Consider the following 17,982-nt stretch of genomic DNA (forward strand, 5'->3'; position numbering starts at 1 on the left):
CGGACACCACAGTACCGCCACTATGGTCACAAAAGTGTTTGACGCAGGATTCTTTTGGCCCATCATATATAAAGATACACACGCTTTGATCCAAGCATGCGATGCTTGTCAAAGAGCCGGAAACATCTCAGCCAAAAATGAGATGGCTCAAAAAGGCATTCAAATTTGTGAAGTCTTTGATGTGAGGGAATAGATTTCATGGGCCCATTTCCTAACTCATTTGGAAACAAATACATCATTGTAGAAGTCGACTACGTATCATAATGGGTAGAAGCACAAGTTCTTCCCACTAACGATGCTCAAGTAGTTGTAAGATTTCTTAAAAGGTATTCTCATGATTAGGTACTCCAAAAGCTCTAATCAGCGATAGAGGTACTCACTTCTGCAATGCCTTAATGGAAAAACTCTAAGCATGAAATGGAGTTCGCCACCGTTGGCAACACCATATCACCCTTAGACCAGCGGGCAAGTAGAAGTTTCAAATCGGGGAATAAAAAGGATCCTCGAAAGAACCATAGGAATGAATCGCAAAAATTGGGCGGAAAAGTTAGATAACGCTCTGTGGGCCCTTAGGACAGCCTACAAAACCCCCATAGGAACAACACGTTTCAAACTCGTTTATGGAAAAACATGTCATCTACCCGTAGAACTTAAACATAAAGCCTATTGGTCTCTAAGAGCTAAGAACATTAGCCTATGAAAACTCCTGGTCTTACAAAGAGAAGACTAAAAGTCTACACGAAGCCCATTCGAAAATAAACAAAAAGTTTCAAGTAGGAGATCGAGTACTATTATACGATACACGTTTACGTCTTTTCCCAGGAAAATTGAAATCTCGCTGGACAAGTCCATACACATTCGAATCAGTATTCGATTATGGAACCGTAGAGATTTCAAATTCTGATGGCCACAAGTTAAAGATAATGGACATCGATTAAAATCATACATCGATGGACCATATGATGATGTTTCGGAGTTACTAATCCTCCAACCAACTAAGTAAACATGCCAGGAACGAGGTCTGGCCAAGACCTTTTTAATCTAGGCCTTGTAAATAGCTAAACATTTAAAAAAATTACTAAAAACACGGGGGCGTGCTGCTTAAAGCACGGACCCGTGCCAGAAAGTGCGGGCCGGAATCTTTGCTGCAAAAATCTCAGTCAGACTGGCTTTTAACAGAATTGTCAGACCAAAATCACGGTGGTGTGCTTCTTAAAGCACGGTGTCGTGTCCGACTTCTGGTTGGCTATTAAAGGCATCCTTTGCCAATGCATTCTTTGCACCAACCCCAAACCAAAAAACACTCTCTTTTAAACATGCCTACTAATATGAGTGAAGCGATTCCCGTTCCTCGACAACCGAGAAACGAAACCCGACACGTATCCAAAACCGAGCTTCTTTTGAAATTTCAAGAACTTGTCAAAGAGCTCACCAAAATGAATCTCCTCGCAAAGATGCGTCTCGTTCAAATCACCGAATCGGTGGAGAACATGAAAATGGAACTTCGAGACATTAACGAATAACTCCAGTTTCAAGTTCTCGGTTTCTCGTACTTTCCACCACCAGGACCCTTCGGCGGAGGAGAACCCTTCGGAGAGATCTAGGAATCTTAATTTTCTGTTTTCATGTGAAAACAAGTGCAATAGGCACATCGTGCTAGGATCTTCAGGCTTAACACGAGTAATTTTACGTTTCTAGGAAAATCGGGCTTATCCCGTATATGTTTTAGGACTTTTAGTTTTAATAAAAAGTAATTTTTAGGATGATCAAACTCTTGAAATAACATACGAAACATTATTCTAGAAATTCCGGCTCTCGCGTTTGGCTGATAAATTAAAGAAACTTTCAGTGACAAAAAGCATGGAGTCGTGCTTCTTAATGCACGAGGTCGTGGTCACCTCAGAATCTTCAGCATGATACGCGCTGACTCCGTACAATTCTCCGAATCAGAAACATTTATTCCCCTAGCAGCACGAGGCCGTATTCGACTTTCCAGTCTCTATATAATGCATGAAAGAACTCACTATTCCTTTCACAAAAAACACAAGTTTACTGAAATGGAAAGCACGAAAGGTTAATGGAGGCAAGTGAGGAAAAGCAAGCAACATGATTCTTCCTCAAACCTTGAGGAAGAAATCATGAGGCTCCAATGCATTATGAGAGACCAAGTCGAAAGTAACATCCAAATTAAGGCTCGCCTAATCAAGCTGATCAACAAAGTCGAACTACTGCAGTTTGAGAATTCCATGTTGTGGATGGCCACAACAAGGATGTGGCTTTCAAGCTCAACTATTTTAACCAAGAGATCGCAAATTTTGATAAAAAGCTTTTCGAGCTCTTGGAATCTAAACGAGCCTCACCACACATTCAAGACCTATTAGGGAAAGGTGGTCATTGAAGTTTCGACTTTGTCTTATTAAGAAGTTACTCTTGCTAGTGTTATGTTTCGTGATTCGGGATTGTTTTTGTACTTTTTTTTCCACTATGTTTAACTATGTTTTATGTATTAACGAAAATTAGGCCTTTTAATTTTTATCTTAACTTTAATACTCAAAGAAAAATAGCTAAAAAATAAACCAGCACGATAAATAAAGAACAAAACAAAAGAATCTGTCTACCTCATGTAGCACGGGGCCGTGCTTTTGTGTCTAGTACAGTTACGAATTTTTAATAATATCACCATTCAATTAACCCTAACACTTACTTCGTTCTAACACCAAAAACCACCAACAATATACCCATTCTGCAAGTCTCTTCCTAAAATCAACCAATTCCAACCAAAGGTATGTTAAATTAAAAAATATATTGTTCGATTTCATCTCTCTAGGTCTAAATTAACCCCTAAATATCACCAAGATTGGTTAGATCGAAGAGTAGATGGGGTATTCGGTTAGATCGAAGATAATGATTTATTAGATAGGTTTTACACTAAGATTGGTTGGAGGAAATCATTCGGGTTCTGATCTTGGGTAAAGTATTTAAACAAATCAAAACCAAATTAATATATAACCGGGTAGAAACACAAGTTCTGTCACACCCCGACCAAAGGAGACGGAACATGCCGGGGCGTAACGTATTGATTGGACAGTAGCTCAAAAGACACTAATTAAAGCGAGAGTAATTATTTAATTCATTAATATAAAAATAAGTACACAATTATAATAATCAAATCAATACATCATACTTCTTGGGTTTTAAATAATATCCTAGGTAAAACTAATTTCTTCGATCTTGAGCAAAGTAAATTACTTGTACCTGTAGCATGTATAAAAATAAAGTTCGTCAACACGAATGTTGGTGAGAGTACATAAGTTTTAGTTGATATATATATATATATATATATATATATATATATATATATATATATGCATTACAATTGCTATGAAAATGTAAACAACTAAATAGATGTGGACCCGTTCTTATTGATACAAAATCAAAGTACTTGGGTAAATGTATGATCATACTAGATGAGAATAGATGAGGATGAGATACCAACCACCAAACATAAAATAAACAATTAAGCACGTAGAGCATTATCATAGAGCATGCAATAATCACACATAAACATATATTGAATTGTGTTATGAATAGAGAAATAAATAAAAAAAAAGAGTAATTTAAATAAGGTATACATGTGACCCCCAAAAATATTAAAAGATGAAAAAAAGGGGATATGTAAACTCACCTTAACAAGTGGATTAGGTGATGATGATATAATAAAAAGAATTAGGATGAAAACGGTCAAAGTCCTCGAGATGCGTCACAAGGATTCCTAGTCGTTAAATATGATAAACGATTAAAGGTGACCGAAATTTTAATAAGGCTTTTAACGAATAAGGGTTCTAATGGGTTTTAAGTCAAAGTTGGTTTAATATATGATTAGATTATTTATCATAATTATTTCGGTTTGATATTGTTATTCTTGTTGTTATTATTTTTATTATTATAAATATAAGCGAGTAACGAATTTTATTATATTATAAACGGGTTTGAGTTATAAATAATTAAAATGACCATTGGAAAAAAAGGAGAGATGGTTATATATAAGAAAATATTGATAAGAAATAAACTTTTCATTTGTTAAATAAAAATCTTTATTTTGTTGATAAGTAGATAAATAAGTAGGGTGGAATACATACATACAAACATATATATATATATATGTATATATATATATATAACGAAACATATATATATATATATGTATATATATATATATATAACGGAACGTTAAAATACTTTGGTTCATAAAAATAAAATTATGTTTGTAGTTTCTCATAATATTAAATAATATTAATATAAGAAAAATAAGTTTTAAAAAAAAAATTAAAATAAAAACCGCATCCAAGGCGTCTAGAACCCGCGCCTGGCCGATTCTAAAGGTTTAACAAACATGCACCAGCAATTGGGCTGGTGCTACAACTTGAGAAAGAAAGGGTTTTAAAAATATATGCACAGGTAGTCCAAAGAATGCCCAAAATCAATATGAACCCTAGATCTGGGTTCGTTTAATTCGTTCATAGTTGATTAAAATTGAGTTAGGGTTTTTGTTTGTTGATTAAAAACGATTAATAAGCAATGTTTAATTACTGTAATTGATGAAGTAAAGAGTGAGAACGTCCGTTTAGGGTTACGGCTCAAAGTTGTTAGTGCACGGTTTTGCATCTAGATTCTTTGTGTTTATTGTTAACGTTTTTGTTTATTAATTATTGTAACAATTAGTTTAATTAGTTTAACTTAATAGCCAGTTCGCTAAGTTAAAGGCTAGTTCGCTAGGGGATGTTAGCGAACTAGCCTAGTAATGTATTCCCTCCTGATTCGTTAGGGGATGTTAACGAATCAGGGGGTGTTTTGCTAATTTAACGTATGTAACGAAGGGGAGGCTGGTTCGCTAGGGGATGTTAGCGAACCAGATTACCTTCTATATATAGTGAACTACTGTTCACTTTTAATGTAAGTTTAGAGAGTTTTTTTTGAGAGATTAATTAACGAAGTGCTGTCCAGATCTCTCTCAAGCTTCACCTTAATATTATACATACAATACTACTAATTTTTTGATAATATATACACATATTTATTACACTGAATCGATGTTAATCATGAGCTAGATCCAAAAACGTATTAATAGTATAGATACAGATCTGAGATATGTTCGTTGTAATTGTTATTGATACGGGTTCCAACAAGTGGTATCAGAGCTGTTCGTGCTCGATTTACACTTGATTTGGTGTTTCAGTTGTTATTGTTATTAAGTTTTTCTATTTTAGAGTTTTTGAATCGATTTTGGTTTGAATTGGTTGAATTATGGACGAATTGGATTGAATTCGTGTTGTTTAAGGTATTGTAGAGGTTCAGATTAGAGGAATTGAGATTTGAATTGGATTTGTGTGTTTTGGTTTTGGTTTCGGTTTAAGTCCGAAACAGAGTATTGTTCTTGGATAAATTGGTTTGGTTATGGGTGTTAATCGGTTATGAGGATTGTATGGTTGAAATCGCGAGGTGTTTACGAGGAGTTTGATAGGTAATTTGTGCGATTTGGTTGAGTAACGTGATAGTATTACAGATTTGGTATTTCTGGGTTTCTGGGTTTGATCTTCAAAATTTCTAGAAAAATTGTTTGACGATTTGAAGATTTGAAGATGAACGTAATTCGCTATCATCTGTATGGTGATTCGCTCTATGTTTATCTGTGATTCGTTATCAATTTTGTTACTTCGCTACCTTGTTCGTTAGCCAGTTCGTGTGAGTTATTGGTTCGTGTTATCTAGTTCGTTAACTAGATTAACTGATTCGTGTGACATGCGTCCAACTTGGGATTTGTGTCATAACAACCTTTGCCACGTGGCATAAGGTGTCAGGGTTTGTTTCAAACGGTTGTAACAACCTGATTCGTTATAGTTGATTCGCTATCAACTGTAGCTGATTCGTTATCTTATTTCGCTAAGCATTCCTTAGTGATTCGCTAAGTTTATTTTGGCGATTCGTTACTGATTATCATCTGATTCGCTAAACTAATCCTTTGTGATTCGTTAAACTAATCCTTTGTGATTCGTTTGGTCAATTCGTTAAGTTGACTTGTGATTCGCTAAGTTGACTTGTGATTCGCTAAACCTTCATCTAGTTCGTTATCTGTTTCGCCATTTGGTCAATCTTAACCTTGTTAAGAGTTGATTCGTTAAACATTGTTAACAGTTCGCTATAACTGTTCTCAGTTTGCTATAATAGTTCACAATTCGCTACACAGTTCGTTAAACATAGTTCTTTAAACTTATTTAAATTTCAAAGATGGCCGGTATGTATGCATTAGCATCTCAAAACATGTTGATGCAACAAATGTTGCAACTTGATACCGAGATAGGTTCGCATTCTAAATGTCCAATATTGATGAAGTTCAGTGACTTTGCCAAGTGGGAACCTCGGTTTCGTGCACATTTGGGATCTGTTCATCCTGATTGCTCTTACTGTCTTGATGAAGTTTATGTTGCACCAATGATTGGTGATGATACTATTGGGTATACTCCTAAAGCTTTTTCTCAATACTCACAAGAAGAAAAGAAAGCTTTAGAAATCGAGATAAAAGCCTATTCTACTCTGACTATGGCATTACCAGAAAATATCTTTCATCAAGGTGGTAGTATCAAGAGATGTGCGTCTTTATTTCAACATCTGCGTATGAGAAGCATGGGAAATACAGCTGATAGTAAGAAAGTGATTCTCAAGTTTCAGTTTCGAAACTTTAATCTATTGAAGGGAGAAACAGTTGAAGTGATGATTACAAGGTTTATTCACTTAATTGCTGAAATGGACAAGATGAAATTGGAAATTTCTGAAACGGATAAAATTTACACTATTAAGAGTGTGCTTCCAAGTTCTTACTCAACATTTCTCATGGTCTTGAAAGAAAATGACTATTTTGTGAATGAAGACTTGACGACACTTAAATTCTACAAAAGATCGAAGCTAGAGAATACGATCTTAAGTGTCAAAAATACTCCAAAGAAAATCAAGATCCAGCTTTCTATGGTGGAAGTATGCCTCTTAGTTCAACGATCTCTCCAATCACTGCTTTTCTTACTTATGCTGCAAGTGAAAAAGAATCAACTATGTTTAATGATCCAAAAGTTTGTTTCTACTCTGCTGGTAATTCGGGTGGTTCTGAAAGTTCAACTAATACAAATCCATTTGCTACACCACCTAGTGTTAATATGAAGGAAGCTGAGCAAAACTTTGCTTTTCTGACAGCTTTTATGTCTTCATATGAAAACTTAGTGAGTTGTAAGATTGCCATAAGTGATTTAACAGATGACGACTATGATCAGATAGATCCAGATGATCTAGAAATCATGGATTAAAAATGGAACATGGCTATGATCGTCCGTAAAGTTAAAAGATTCATGCAGAGAGCTGGAAAAGATCTTCCAGCTTTAAACAAGAAGTTGGGTTTTGACAAATTAAAAGTAAAGTGTTATAATTGTCAAGAATTTGGGCATTTCGCAAAGGAATGTGACAAACCAAGGAAAGAATACACTGGTTCTCGTGATCAAAATCAAAATGCTTCTTCTTCACGAGGAAGTGATGCTGAAAAGAAACCATCTTCTTCTACAACACAAGCAATGTTAGCAGATGGAACCGACTGGTCACAACGGTTACTATGCAATGATGTTCAAGCAAATTTGGCTGTGTTTGGGTTACATAAAGATTGTCAAGATGTAACTGGTAGTGAGATGTCTTCCGATAATGATTCTGGATCTGATTCTGATGACTCTTGCAACAAGCCTTCCGAATCAATGTTTGCTTGCATGGCCAAGATTAACGAGGTTAGTAATTCTATTTCGGCTACTTCATATGTTAAAGCATCATGTGTTTACTGTGAATCTAACAAATATAAGTTAGAAGTTTTGAAAAACCAAAATGATAGTCTTATACAAGAAATTGCTTCTCTAAAAGATACTTATCGACAATCTCTTGAATCTCAAATGAGATCTCGAGAAAATATTGAAGCATTGTCGACAAGTAACCATGATCTCAAAGCCGAGTTATCTGTGAAAATGACCAGTAATGACCAAAAGTTTCAAGAAATCTTGAAACATCGTTCTAAGATAACTGAGCTTGAGAATGAGGTTCTTGAGTAGAAGAACAAGTTGGGTAAATTTAGAAATTCATCTTTTCTGTTGAATGAAATCATTGAGGTATCTGGAAAACAAAAGGATTCCAAAAAAGGTATTGGTTTTGTTGAAATTCCACCACCTTTCCATAATGATTATAAAATTAATCCTTTTGCAAGAAAAGAAAAGGATTTGATTCAAAAAGAATCTGTGATTTCTGAAAAACCTAAATTGGTTAAACCTGAAATTGTCAAACCCCAAGTTGCTCCTCAAAAACCTCATGTGGAAAGTAAAAATGTCTTTGTTGAAAATGTTGACAAAGTGATTATTGAAGATGTGTTTGAACCTGAGATAATACACAAGAATAAGAACATTCCTAGTTCTAATCATATTCTTTGCGAACCTCAAGAGTTTGAGGAAGCTGTGTATGGTTCATTCAAATCTCAAGTGAACAAGGAAGAAACTGTGAAAACCAAACCAGTGAAGGCAAAGAAGTCAGTTAAACCAAAGATTTCTGACGAGGACTTAATGTGTTTCATTAATCCTTCGAGTTCTAAGTCTTCATCGGCTAGAGTTTTTAAGTTAAAAGGAATAGACACGATGTTCACAGAAAAAGATATTCCAATAAGTATCATCAAACCTGAACTTATTGAAAGTGTCTTTATCAATGAAACTTAATAAATTCGTGAACTTGAACGTCAATATGCTCAAGAGAAAACATCAGTTTCATCTGACCCATTGACTAAGGAAAAACAACTTTTAAAACAAGCTAAGAAAATTAACTTTGTGAAGTCAACTGGGACAGATACACTAAAAAGTTTTTCGAACTGTTCTAATTTAGATTTTTACTTAACGAAGAAATCTGAAATATCTGATGAGTTTGCTAAGAGCATGACTAAAAATGTGAGTCATCATCAAACTTATGGGTCATTCATTCCAAATACCTTGCAACAACATCGTGTAGACATGCTAAGTTGTTTTTTATGCTGTCAACTTGGTCATGTTATGAGGGATTGTAGTCAGAAATATCAGTAGAATCTTCATCCTTTTATCAAGGATCATTCCAAACCGATTCCTTTGGTAAAGGAGATTTTGAAACGACCTGTGTCGTATGCTGATGATACTCATATTATGTTCTCTAATGTGAATCCTCGTAAGGTGGTTCATGTTAATGAGACTCATGGTCAAGTTAAACCCAAGTTTATTCCAACTGCTCCTTTGTGCAAGAATGAAAATTCAAATGTGGTTCAGGCAGCGTATCTAAGACGAAAGTCAAAGAAACCTGCAACTTATTCACAAGTTGCTGAACAACAAATGAATGCAAGTAATTTTAATTTTTTCCAAGAAAACCAAAAGGTGCCCAAGACCGAGGCCTGGGCTGCCTTTTTGAACTATTCACTTTTGTTTGTGTGTAGGGTTCATCCAAGACCATTTCTGGTGAATACTGGATTATGGACAGCGGATGTTCTAGTCATATTACTGGAAATCTCAACCTCTTATCAAATGTGAGAAATATTCAAGGGGGTTATGTAACGTTTGCTTGGAATTCTGGGGGCATGATCACACAAGAGGGTGAAGTTTCAAATGGGAAGATTACGTTTGAGAAAGTAAATTATTGTGATAAAGTTGATCATAACTTATTGAGTGTGTCACAGATTTGTGATAAAAAGTACACTACGATATTTACTGACAAAGAATGTCTTATCTTGAAACCGGGTTATGTTATTCCCGAGGACATGGTTGTCATGCGATCACCACGATCAAATGATATTTATGTCTTAAATATGAGTTCTAAGGTATCCACATAGATCGAAACATGTTTTTTCTCGAAAGCAACCGAGAAAGACTCGATTCTATGTCATCGTAGAACGGGTCACATACATGTCAGAAAGATGAATTATTTAATGGCAAATGACTTAGTTGAGGGTGCCTCGTTAAAGAATTTTAAGTTATCCGATCACTGCGTTGCATGCAAAAAGGGCAAGCAGAAGAAGAAGACACATCCCTCTAAGTTATTGAATTCCATTGATACTCTTCTTGAACGACTTCATATGGATTTGTTTGGTCCAGTGAATCGTGCTAGTATTTCTGGGGATTGGTATTGTCTTATCGTGATTGATGATTATTCAAGATACTCTTGGGTGTTATTTATGAGTTCGAAGGATCAAACACCGGTTTTGGTACAAAACCTTATTACTAAGATCGAATCACTGTTTAAACAAAAGGTGAGGAGAATCCGAAGTGATAATGGTACTGAATTCAAAAACACTATATTGGATTTCTTTTGTATTCAAAAGGGAATTCACCGAGAATATAGTGTTGGGTTTTATACAAGTTTATCAAAGTCAAGTTAACCACATTTAACTAGAAAACGCAACGGAAGCTTATATTTTAAAACTTGTTATTGAACATACCATTATGTAAAACTAAAACCCAAAGCCAAGGATCAATATTACAAGAACAAAAATGCTCACATAATGTAAATGTACCTCTTTTTACCTTTAGAAGAAGATGTAGGTGGATGAAGATGATGATGTCTTCAAATGGCAAGGTTGCAAGTAGAAACCCTCAAGCTTTTGATACCCCAAGCTTTAATCAACAACACCAACTTGTTGCTAGGATTTTAAACACCAAAAGAAGCTCACACAAACTCCTTTTTCTGCCCACTTGAGCCGTGGGTATGAGAGAGAGGTAGAGGGAGTTTTCTTTGCACTTGAAATTCAAAATTGATGGATACCTTTTGCATGTCTTGGATGGAGGTAATAATAAAGAGATCACATGGACCCAAAAGGAAGGAAGGCATATTGATTGGACCAAAAAACCCCACCCACATGGGGTGGCCGTTTTTTTTTGTTATTTCCCTTTCTTTTTTTTTTTTTTTTTATTATTTTGTTTTAACATTTAAAACATCTCCATCTCCATTCATTTTATAAAACTCACTTATATAAAATGTACATACATATATATATAATTATTTAACCAATTAAATAATTAATTTATATAAACAAATTATCCAAATAATTTATTTAAATCCTCAAGTGTGTTTGTTTAGAAAACCAATTTTCTAAACGCGTAGTGTTCGGTATTCGTTTAAATGATCAAATCATTAAAAGAATACATTTGGTGTTGTCTAGCTTGTTATTGGGTATGACCCGACTTGGATCAAACACAGTTAGCCACATTAATATAAATATGTGTCTCGGGCATACGTAATTCCAACAATCTCCCACTTGCACGAGATACATAGAAAATTAATGCAAGTGGTGAATACCGCCTAACAACAGTTCACCACCCCTAATGTGTTTGACGAAGTGCCATTCAATAACATCATCCCTTCAAGTCCCTTACTTGATATGATTTAGGTGAATCTATCATTATATCCCTTTGTTACTAGATGTCATGTTGGATCTAAGAGACATAGGTGATCATTCTCTTTACAATTCAACTTTATCAGGCCTTAGACATCTAAACTCTCAACACATAAGAGGAACAAATTCCGTCTTGACTGTATACGCCTCTCACTATCACTTTATACTCCACCCGAGCTCATCCTTATGTACCATCTTTTACGAATAGCGAAGGGGAGAGTCAAAGTGTAATACTCGGTGAAAATCAAGACCCAATATACATCTCAGGTCTAAGGATAATATGAAATTCTCCTTTACTCAAGATTACTAATGATCAAGTCAATCGACTCCATGTAGTAATATTGAGAGCGGGTCAGTCCAATATTTGTATCCCACAAATATCTATGAACTTTGGCAGCAAACCTATGCTCCATATTCATTTCTTATGAATATCCACCAAACCTAGTTCATAATAGTCTTGCTTCATATTTGTTCCCACAAATGTGATCGACTACGGACTTTTAGAATAAGATAACTTATTCATGGATTAAACATGCAAAATTAGAATTTAACTCAAGATTCCATAATCATATAAAAGAGTTAAATTACAAAAGTCTTTTAAACTTTAATACAAAATAGATCAAATCCAATTACTAGAATATCGAAGTCCTAAGCCACTCGCATGACGCTCATGTTTAGGTCTTTCTAGGAGCTTCGTGAATGGATCCGCAAGATTTTGATCAGTTCCAACTTTGCGAATACATATCTTTCCCTTTTCAACTTCATCCCTTATGTAGTTGAATCTCCGCTCTATGTGCCTTGTCTTTTGGTGCGAACGAGGTTCCTTGATTTGTGCAATCGCACCCTCGTTGTCACAAAAGATTTCTAGGGGGTCTTGAATGGAAGAGACCACCCCTAGATCGGTAATGAATTTCTTCAACCATGCAGCTTCTTGAGCTGCCAATGAAGCGGCGATGTATTCTGATTCTGTAGTGGACAATGCTACCACTTCCTGTTTTGAGCTCTTCCAAGAGACAGCTCCTCCATTAAGAGTGAACACATACCCAGATTGTGATCGAGAATCATCTCGATCAGTTTGGAAGCTCGCATCCGTGTAACCTTTTATAGCGAGTTCCTCCTCACCAGATCCATATATCAGAAACATATCCTTAGTTCTCCTAAGGTATTTCAATATGCTCTTAACAGCCATCCAATGACTGTCTCCTGGATTCTGTTGGTATCTGCTTGTCATGCTCAAAGCGCATGACACATCCGGTCTAGTACATATCATCGCATACATGATGGATCCTATAGCAGAAGCATATGGGATTTGTTTCATCATGTCTTGCTCACCCTTTGAGCTTGGACATTGAGCTGAACTCAATATCGTCCCTCTTTGAATAGGTACAAAACCTTTCTTGGAGTTTTCCATCTTGAACCTTTTCAAGATTTTATCAATGTATGTACTTTGGTTCAAACCTATCAAGCGCCTTGACCTATCCCTATAGATCTTTATTCCCAAAATATAGGCAGCTTCACCAAGATCCTTGATGGAAAATCTACTTCCAAGCCAAGCCTTAACGCTTTCCATGGTTGGAATGTCATTTCCAAATAGTAGAATGTCATCGACATACAATACTAAGAAGGTAATTATACTCCCACTAGCCTTTTTATACACACAAGCCTCATCAGCGTTCTTGATGAATCCAAAATTTTTGATTTCTTCATCAAAACGATGATTCCAAGTTCTAGATGCTTGTTTCAATCCATAGATTGATTTCTTTAACTTGCATACCTTTTTAGGATGTTTCGGATCGACAAAACCCTCAGGCTGAACCATATAGACATCTTCCTCAAGATATCCATTTAGGAAAGCGGTCTTGACATCCATTTGCCAAATTTCATAATCATAATGTGCGGCTATGGCAAATAATATCCTAATAGACTTTAGCATTGCCACAGGCGAAAAAGTTTCATCATAATCAACCCCTTGAGTTTGAGTGAAACCTTTAGCTACAAGTCTTGCTTTATAAGTATCCAAGTTTCCATGCATATCCGTTTTTCTTTTGAAAACCCACTTACTTCCAACAGCTTTGGTGTTAAGTGGTGGTTCAACCAATTCCCAAACTTGGTTGTCATACATGGATTGCATCTCAACGTTCATGGCTTCAAGCCATTTGTCACAATCATTCTTGGACATTGCATCACGGTATGTGGTTGGTTCATCCGAATCTACCACGTAGCAACCTTCTACAAAAAATCCATATCTTTCGGGTGGATTGCTAACTCTACCAGATCTGCGAACGTTTTGTGTGTTTTGATCAACCACTTGATCACTTTCAACAACCTCTTGTTGAGTGCTAGTATCAACCAATTGTGTATCATCTTGTGATTCTTGATCCTCATCAAATTTCACTGTTCTACTATTAGTTCCTTCCTTAAGGAACTTAGTTTCCAAGAACTTACCCTTTCGAGCAATAATAACATTTTGCTCACTAGGATCGTAAAAGTAATATCCTATATCATCTTTAGGGTAACCAATAAAGATACACTTAGTGGATCGGACTTCTAATTTGTTTGGGGTGTATTGCTTTACATAAGTTTCACAACCCCAAACTTTTAAGAATGATAGCGATGGAGCCTTTCCATGCCATATTTCAAAAGGTGTCTTCTCTACTTTCTTGGTTGGAGCCATATTCAATATGCGAACAGCGGAAAGTAAAGCATAGCCCCAAAATGATAGAGGTAAAGTGCTTCTAGCCATCATCGATCGAACCATATCTAATAGGGTACGATTTCTCCTTTCAGACACACCATTATGTTGTGGTGTTCCAGGTGGAGTAAGTTGTGAAATAATTCCACAACTCTTAAGATGATCTTGAAAAACACCACTTAGGTATTCACCTCCTCTATCACTACGAAGTACTTTGATTGTTGTCTTAAGTTGTCTTTCTACTTCAGTTTTGAAGTCTTTGAACATTTCAAAAGCTTCATCTTTGTGTTTCATTAAGTACACATAACCATATCGACTATAATCGTCAATAAAGGTAATGAAGTATCTTTCACCATTCCTAGTCATTGGTCTAAAAGGACCACATACATCCGAATGTATGATACCCAATAATTCTTTTGACCTTTCAAAAGTCTTATTAAAGGGTTGCTTTGTCATTTTGCCTTGTAAACAAGATTCACATACATCAAATGAATCAAACTCATTGGTTTCTAGAATACCACTCTTGCGAAGAGTTTGCATGCGATTCTTGCTTATATGTCCAAGGCGACAATGCCAAAGATAGGGATCACCCAAGTCCTTCTTGAGTTTCTTGGTGTTGACATTATACATTGAACTACTATGTGACATACCACTTTGATCTATTTCATATATACCATTCATGGGTATAGCTTTAAAATAAAATATGCCATTCATCAAAACATGAATATCATAATCCATAAATTTAAAATCAAAGCCACATTGTTTCAAAAGGGACACGGAAATAATGTTTCTCCTTAACTTAGGAGCATACAAAACATTCTTCAAAATTACTTCCAAACCACTTGGAAGCTTTAACAAGTAGTCTCCTTGAGCTTGGACTTCAACTCTTGCTCCATTGCCCATAAAGAGACTAATGTCCCCTTTGTTGAGTTGTTTATTTCTTTTGAACCCCTGCAACAAATTGCAAATGTGAGTTCCACATCCGGTATCAAGTACCCATGTATTTGAAGAAATAACATTTAGTTCAACATATATAGTAAAGATAGTACCTGAGGTTTGCTCCGCATCCCTCTTATCTTTTAACGCTTTGAGATAGGTCGGACAATTTCTTTTCCAATGACCTATCTCTCCACACTCAAAACATGGATCTTGCGTCGCAACCTTTTGCTTCTTTTCCTTCGGTTTGTAGGGCGTAATGGCTTTCCTCTTTCCCTTTCCTTGGACGTGGCCCTTGCCCTTAGCAACACTTGCTTTGGGTTTGGAGTTATGTCCCTTTTTGCCTTCATTGATTGTTAGAACGGGTAAAACCCTTTTACCCATTCCCGCTTCGGCCGTTCTTAGCATTGCGTGAAGCTCTCCAATGCTTTTGTCCCACCCATTCATGTTATAGTTCATGACAAAGGTTTCAAACCTTTTGGTCAAAGAGTTGAGGATCAAATCCGTAGCCAACTCATTAGACACGGGACAATTCAACCTATTAAGCTTTTCAATATAGCTTTTCATCTTTAGGACATAAGATGAGACGCTTTGGGTTTCCTCCATACGACATGCATGAAACGCTCGAACCGTTTCGAAACGTTCCGCTCTAGCTTGTTGAAGGAACATTTCCTTCAATTGAGTTATCATGTCGTATGCCCCATGATGCTCGAAATCCTTTTGGATTTCGGGAATCATAGTTCCCAACATGAGGCAAGAGGCTTGCACCGAATCTTTGGTGTACTTGACCCAATCGTAATAAGCCTCCTCATCTTCCACGTTAGGCTCGTCGGGAATGGGATCGTCTAAGACATATGATATCTCTTCTTGCTTGAGAACTATTCTCAAGTTGCGATACCAATCCATAAAGTTATTATGGTTTAGACGATCCTTTTCAAGGATGGTTCTTAAGGATAGGTTACGGGTGTTATGGGTAGAGGTGTTTGCATTGTTAGCGGCCATCTACAAAATTTAACAAAGTTTTATTTAGTATTATAAACAATTTAATTATTAATACCCTTTTATTCCAAATTTTAAAATAATAATTAAATTCTAGAATCCAACGATAAATCAAATTTCGGTTAGGTGACCTTTATCCCGTTATTTGATTTAACAAGGTAGTCAACCTTGACGATTGCAACCCTTTGCAACTTCTAGAGGTATGGGACCATTCGAAATCCTTATTTCGTGTTGGCATGTTTATCCCATCAACACCATTGGACCCCATGCTTAGGTGACCTTTATCACATGGTTTCCAATTCAAGTCGTCCTTCTTGTAAAAACATGTAAGATTAACATACAAGTGGTTAGGTGACCTTTATCCCACAAATATGTTAATATTACCTTAAGTATATTAGTTTGCTCTAAAATGGTTAGGTGACCTTTATCCCATTTAAAGTTTCCTAATACGTTAAGTGTCTTACAAAAGGATGGTGTTAGACTTGTTTCCTTGGTAATTTTGAAAAAGGGATTTTTAAGTTTTCCAATATTCTAGTTTGAAAAAACATTATGCCATATCCTAACATGCATTTAGTAATATGGCGATTTTGAAAACCAATTTTCAAGGTTCAAGTTATAATAAAACCAATTTTATTATATGTGAGTAATCGCTTAGTTTTAATAAACCCATTTAATTAAACTAATTGACGCGATATTACCAAATATATATTAGAACCCGTTTTATGCTTGTTGTCGTTCCTATGTGACGGTTTGGATATCCTAATATCTATCAACCACACATTACATAAAGTAAAACAAACAACCAAGCATACACATGCAAAATATAGTCATAACCGAGAACCGCTAAGTTTGACCATACTTGTTAGCCGAAACAAGTATGGGTCATAAGTCACACCTAAGGGACAAAACATGACACAAGGATGGAATGTTGACTCCCACTTGATCTTGCATCCAAATGCTTCAAGTATTCTTTCCAAGTTGTTGAGTTCTTGTTGGGCTTGTTAATGGGCTCCAAACTTCCAAAAGTCTTCTTGGGCCCAAGAGTGAAATTTGTGGGCCTAATGGGCTTGAATCCCATGATGGGCCGGTGAGGCCCAACAAGCCCAAAATTTTGGTCCAAGGCCCAAATCCACCAATTCTTGCATCTTCAAATTTTACAAAATGTATCCTAATACATATTTTTCTAAAAAAAAGAAAATGCAACTAATCTACTTATTACATACCAACTTATGAATAAATAAATTACACAAGCCAAAATTATGAATTATTACAACCATATTGAATAATAAACATAATCAACATACACAAACAACAATCAACACATCCAAGGTCTAGGTTTCGGTTATGACACATCCAAACATACCAAATGTTCTAAGCATGCAACCTAAGCAACCAATGCCCCAAAAAAAAAATCAAAGGGATTCGGCCCCCCCCCCCAAAGAAGCTACGGCCCAAAACCCCCCCCCCCCCCCAAAATTTTGCAATTTTGATATTCCAACATGCAAATGTTTAATGGTTTCCTAAGATCTTTCCATGCATGTCAAGATCTTACAAAACCATGAGGGGTAAAATCCACCAAAATTTCGGACCCCTTTTTCACCCATGAAAAACCCGAAATCTATGAACATGCAAGGAGCATAAGTCCTTGTAACCGGCTCTTGATGCCATTGTTGGGTTTTATACAAGTTTATCAAAGTCAAGTTAACCACATTTAACTAGAAAACGCAACGGAAGCTTATATTTTAAAACTTGTTATTGAACATACCATTATGTAAAACTAAAACCCAAAGCCAAGGATCAATATTACAAGAACAAAAATGCTCACATAATGTAAATGTACCTCTTTTTACCTTTAGAAGAAGATGTAGGTGGATGAAGATGA

Source organism: Bidens hawaiensis, unplaced genomic scaffold, assembly GCF_021521415.1.
Source record: "Bidens hawaiensis isolate Kalapana, Puna unplaced genomic scaffold, B.hawaiensis_p1.1 tig00001336_1, whole genome shotgun sequence".
Taxonomy (NCBI): domain Eukaryota; kingdom Viridiplantae; phylum Streptophyta; class Magnoliopsida; order Asterales; family Asteraceae; genus Bidens; species Bidens hawaiensis.